Here is a 6399-nt window from a genome sequence, read left to right as displayed (position 1 = left end):
CCATGGCTTTGAGAAGAGGTCACTCTCAAGGCCCGTGGGTGGCTCTGGATCCCCTCCAGCCCTACCTTGGAGTACCAATTTCAGGGTCCTTTTAAGGTCCCTCGCAGGGTGGGGGCCGCCCTAGCCCATCCCGTGACCTGCACCTGTCTCTGGCTAGCAGGAGCTCCAGCCAGGGGGGAGAGAGGGGGGGGCTCCTTTGTGACACCCTCTCTCTCTAAGTCTCCATCGTCACGTGGGCCAGCTAAGCCTCTGGGGGCCTATTAATAGCAGCTGGAAAGATCACATCACTCCGGGGATATTTATATTCCTCCTTCCACACCAGGAGAGGTTTATTTCCAGCCTGCTGAAGAGAGAGACCGGCATACGAGTCACCTGCAGGAGAGCCGGCTCTAAGCAGGGTGGCAGGCCCAGCCTCAGGACCCAGATGACTCCCACTCTCCCCCAACTGGCACCCCCCCAAGCATCCTCCTGGAGCGCAGGGCTCACCTGTGCCCCTCCTGGCCCTGCTGATGGGAGGATCCTAGGCTGCTACCCTACCTGCCTCCCCTGAGTGGCTCCAGCATCTCCTCTGCCCAAGTCACATGGCACCCTGGGCACCTGCTGTCTCCCTGCCCCTAAAGGATTCGCAGCCAGGGGCCGCTTTGGGCGTTTTGCTCTGCAGGAAAGCTCAGAGGCCGGTCAGCCCTCCAGGCCCAAAAATCTCCCCAGGGAGTGTCCACATTGCCAGCCTCTGCCCTGGAGGCAACATTCCCTCAAGCGATGGGTCTCCCTTGAGGCTGGATTCTTCTGAGGGGTTCTGAAGCCCCGTTGATCTCAAGCTTGCTCACTCTCTGAGAAGCCCCATGGGACCCTCCAACACAGGTGCTCAAACCACACAACCGTTCCCATGAAACATGGGAATGGCTACCCAAGGTAAGACTAAGGATGACAAACAGGCCTTGGCAGAATGGCACAGTGCCCCTCAGCTGGAGGCCCCTGAGCCCGAGGGTCCCTGGGAGAACCGGATGCTGGATTAGAGAGGCCAATGAGATGCAACCCTGGGGGTCAGGTTGGAGGTCTGGGACTCTGTCAAGGAAAGAGAGGGCGACTGAGGGGCCGAAGGGACACACAGCAGACAGAGAGGGATGTTTCACTGAGCCCGGAACCCACTTCTAATCCTTCTTACTTCCAAGGGATGCTCCTTGCAAGAGCTTGTGCCAAGAAGCACAGGGGAAATTAAGTATATTTCCAGGTGAAGACAGGATGGGGCAATTCCCCCAGTGAAACCCCAATCTGGAGAAAGCCTCCACCTTTCCATGGGACCCTCCAGATTAACGTTTGGGAAGCCTAAGCAGAAGGAATCAGAGGAAGGAGGGCGGCTCCAGGGAAGGGCAAAGTCACTTGGAGCAGAAGGGGGGCTGGCCTTCAGAGCTGCCTTGCAAGAGCCCCAGGGGCCCCAAACCTTGTGGCTGTATTCCCAGCCACTCAACCCGGGGGAAGGCTGGGAATGGCACCCGGATTTCTGTTCAGGACTTGCACGCAGTCTCTGGGCCAAGCCCAGGCCTCTCTCCAGCAAGACCAGCCACCACAGGCCCACTTCCGCACCTACCCGGCCTGGCCCAGGGGCCACACTTTCACGGGCTGCTGCGGGCTGCGTGCTCTCACAGACCCAGGCCCACCTCAGGGTCCTGCAGGCCTCTCTTGCTCCCCTTAAGGCGAGGGAAGGAGAAGGAATCCCCCCCCTCCCCCCCGCCCCCAATGCTAGTCTCTCCCTCCAGGCTAGCTACTCCTTGCAGCTTGAGGGGACACCAGGGCAGAGAGAGCCCCAGCCCCGGCTCCCTGGGAAGGTGGCAGGAAAGGGGTGTGGCTCAGAAGCCAGAGAGGGCCCAGGGAATCTCTCCGAAGGCCCAAGCGACCACCAACGCTGGCAGGCAGCCTCCTCCTCCTCCTCCAACGCATGGGCCATTCCGGGAGTCCACCTAGCAACTGCTCCCCTCTTCCTAGCCTCCCGCCTGACGCAGGGACCGTAGGTTGAGCTGACGCCTGAGGAACTGAGGCAGACGTGGGCTGGCTCCCCCATGTTTCTGAGCGGGGGCGGGGGGGGGGTAGTCCTAGCAAGCGAGTCTCCAACTGGGGAGAGGCCAATGGGAGCCACCTCCCTCTGCCCGCTCAGCTCAGGCAAGGCCGTGCCTGTCTCGGAGTCAGCGTCACTCGAGGTCTCTGCAACCCACAGCAATGTGCTAAGTAGGTCGAAGCCTGAAGAGAGACCATCTTTAGCGAAGCTCCCAAGAAGCCTTGGCTCATACAAAGATGACATTCTTCTCTGCCTGGAGTGGGAACAGACCCAGAACATTCTGCAAGTTTTGAGAAGGGAGCAAACGTTGTGAAGCAAAAGCTCTCCGGTCCCTCCTGCAGTTCCTTCGAAGCCAGGCTGGAGAGGCGTCTGGGATTCCTTGGTGCCAGGATCCAACTCGCCCCAGCCAGATGCCAAGGTTTGTTTTGTCTAGCCTCTGCCAGCAACCCACCCCTCCGCTCAACCCCCGATTGCGCAACAGCCCCGTCCTTGCCCAAGCGGAGGTGCCATTTTCCGATCAGAGCTTTTCCCGCCAGGAAAATCTGCTGGGGGAAGACTGGCGGAAGCTTCCCAGGGCCAAGTTCCACTCTCAAGGCACAACCCCCAAGGCAGCCGTTGGAAAGGAGAAGGGGACCCCTCCCCCCAACTTGCCAAGTCACAAAACTCCGATTCAGCTCTCCAGGAAGGATCACCAGCAGCCAATCTTCGGGGGTGGGTGGGGGGGAGGGGGGGTTTGCTCCACTGGGAGGGCCAGGGAGACTCCCGCTGCCCCGGATGAACGCTGGGCCGAAAGACCACAGATCTGCTGCTGCCCCCGTGGCCCAGGCCTTAAGAAGCCGTTCCAACTTTGAAAACCAGCTTCCCTCCCAGTTGTGCCAGACTGGAGGGCTGGAAGCAGGAGGCCCTGGGGCTACAGCGCCCTCTGCCATGAGGGTCCCATGCCGGCCAGCACGGATGGAGAACAAAATCCCCTGGCATAGGGCTGCCCTGCGCACTCCTGCCCCACTGGGATCCAGTTGACTCATGCCGGATCCAGCCCCAGAGGAGCCAAGGCAAGCAGGCCTTTGTTGTGCATACACAAGACTGTCGCTTAGTGAAGGTGGGAAAAAATCCAGGCTGGAGGGAAAGGGAGAAACCGCACTCCGATTTCTGGGAGGCAGCCAGCTCCCTGACTCAGCTGGCTGGGTCTGCTGCCATGCCCAGCTCACCCAGAACGCCTGCGGGCACCGGGAGGGAAAGATCCTGCACAGGGTGGTACCACCCCCCCCGCCCTATCCTGCCCCCCCACCTGGAGCATCAGGACGTGGCATGGCTTCTCCTTGACAAGGCTGCCATTCCTGGCTCCGGAGAGCTCTTCGCCCTGTGGCCGTGATCCAAACTGCTTGGCCCAACTGGCTCCTCAGGCCCCGGTCTGGCCTCTGCCTGGGCCCAGGAGACCCGAGGGTGCAGCAAAGAAGGGCCCGGGCAGCAGGGCCTGGAAGGAGCCGGCCCCTTTCCTGAGTGGGAAATGCTGGGGCACCAGCCGCTCCGGGCATGCCACGCCACCTCCTGCCCTGCCCCCATGCGTGGGCCTGAGTTTGTGCCGGGGTCAAAGGTCGCCACTTCTCCCTAGCAGTCCAGGTTGACTCAGCCCTCCATCCTTCCGAGGTGGGTAAAATGAGGACCCAGATTGCTGGGGGCAAAGCCCCGTGAAGCCATATAGAAGTCTAAGGGCTATTGGTGTTGCTATGCTGGGAAAGAGGCCAGCCGGAGCAAACGGTTCCTACCCCCCGTTGCCTGGCCCAGGGCAGGCCCAGCAATGGGAGCATCGGGTCTGGGCAGCAAGCCATGAACACCCACTCCTAAGGCCCTCCGGGGTCTGCAATGTAAAGCCCTGACCAACTGGGATTCTCCACATGCTCAGAGACTCTTCAAGGATGGATTTGAATAATCTACTCCTACCACTCCCCCCACCCTGCATGGTTCCACTTCAGGTCCTGTGAGAGGAATGTTTGGGCTGCCATGGGGTGGCCAGAGCTCTGAGCCCAGGCAGCAATGAGCAAGGGATCACTACCGGAATGCACAAACCAAGGGCGAAAGCCTCCTAACCCCCGCTATGGGTTAATACGAAAGGGAAAAAAAGAACGACATTGCTATAGGTGTATACTATATGTATGACCACCCAACCAAGCAGAAGAAATAGATGAACTTTTTGCTAACTGGTTAACAAATGTATGTAGGAAAGCCACCACCGTAGTAATGGGGGACTTTAACTACCCCGTCATCAACTCGGCATCAAGTGGGAGATAGAACAAATTCCTAGTCAACCCAGCTGACAACTTTGTCACCCAAAAGGTAGAGGAGGGAACTAGAGAGGCAGCTATACTGGACCTAATTCTTACTAATAGAGATGAAACAATAGAGGGGGTTGAAGTTACAGGAACTTTGGGGGAGGGTGACCGTGTCATCTCAGAGTTCAAGATGATGCAGACAATATAAAGCAATAGAACATAATCAATCCAGACTTTAAAAGCCGATGAGAATCGTTGGGGGAAATATGCCGACTCTGTAAGCCACTTAGCGGAGGCATTGGGAAGTGATATATAAGTCTAAATGCCGTTGCTATTTCAAGGGAAGGATTCTGTGATGAAAATCTTAAAGGGGAAAGCAACTCAGGAAGCTTGGGAAACTCTGAAAAATATTATTATAAAAGCCCAATCCAGCACAATACCACTGAAAAAAGAAAAACAAGAAATCCAAGAAGAAACCAGCATGGATGCACAAATAATTCTCTGATAAACTAAAAAAGGATAAGTATAAAAAATGGAAAGATAACTAAGGCAGAACACCAGCATAGAGCCTGAATTTGAAAAAATGAGGCTAGGAAAGCTAAGGTTCAGAATGAAGACTTGCAACAAATGTCAAAAATAATTTTTAAAAAAGTTTCTTTCAACATTTTAGAAAACAAGAAAGAAGTCAAACAATCAGTCCGCTAAGGAGAGAAGATGCTAAGGAAGTGACTGGCAGCAGGAAGAAAGCAGAGATGCTTAAATTTTTCTTTGCATGTTGTTTTCACACAAAAAGAAAAAAATAGCCCAACTTACCAAAACCATAAAAGACAGGCAAGCAATTCAAACTGAAAAAGGCAAGAAAATGGTAAGATCACCGGCACCTGATGGATTACATCCCAGAGTTATGAAGAAGCTGGCAGGCCTGATCTTGGAACCATTGAACCACCTCTTTCAAAGACCCTGAAGCACCAGGGAACTATCTGAGGACTGGAAAAGAGTTGATACGGTTCCCATCTTCAAAAAAAGGGAAAAAACCAGATCCAATCAGACATCAGTACCTGGGAAGATCCTGGAAAAGAGAGTCAAGCAATAGATCTGGGAACAGCTAGAAGCAAGCAAAGCAATAACCAGAAGCCAACATCGGTTTGTCAAAAACAGATCATGCCGAACAATGAAATCGCATTTCATTCTTTGACAAAGTGACAAAGCTAGTAGAGCAGCAAAATGCTCTGGACATAGGATACTTGGATATACTAGGCATTTGACAAAAGTAGACCACAACCTACTTCTTGGTAAGCTACGAAAATGTGGGTTAAACAGCATCACCACCAGATGGATTTGTAATGGCTGATAAACTGCACTCAATCTATAGTCCTTAATGAAACTAATAAGTCTACATGGAGGGAAGTAAGAACCAGGGTACTCCAAGGTTCTGTTTTAGGTCCAGTACTCTTCGATATCTTCATAAATGATTTAGGTTGTCAGGTTCCAAGGATAGAGAGGATAGAAAGAGAACTCATCAAATTTGTAGATGGAATAGTCAATAATCCAGAAGATAGGCTCAAAATCCAGATGTATCTCAACAAATTTGAACAGTTGGCCCTATCTAACAAAATGAAAGTCAATGTGGAGAAAAGTAAAGTTTTACACTTAGGCAAGAAAAACCAAATGTACACACGAGGTGAAACTTGGCTCACTAGCAAAGGGGCTAGAACAGGGCTGTCAAACTCCCAGCCTGGGGGCCGGATGTGTCATGGGCTGGCCATGCCCACGCCCAGTTTAGCGAAGGGGGAAAAAGTCCCAAAACATCATGTGACAATGTGAGTTTGACACCCCCACCCTCGGGCTACAGCGATCTTGGAGTCCTAATGGGCAACCATTTAAATATGAGCCAACAGTGTGTTGCAGCTGCCAAAAAAGCCAATGCAATCCTAGGCTACATCACTGAGAGACAGAATCAAGATAACATGAAGTGTTCATACCAATTTATGATGCTTTGGTAAGGCCAGACGTGGAATATTGCATCCAATTTTGGTTGTCACAATATAAAAAAAATGTTGAGACTCTGGAAAGTGT

Source organism: Pseudonaja textilis, chromosome 9, assembly GCF_049901715.1.
Source record: "Pseudonaja textilis isolate UNSWEBS1 chromosome 9, rPseTex1.2, whole genome shotgun sequence".
NCBI classification, from domain to species: Eukaryota; Metazoa; Chordata; class Lepidosauria; order Squamata; family Elapidae; genus Pseudonaja; species Pseudonaja textilis.
This window is presented reverse-complemented; position numbering follows the sequence as displayed.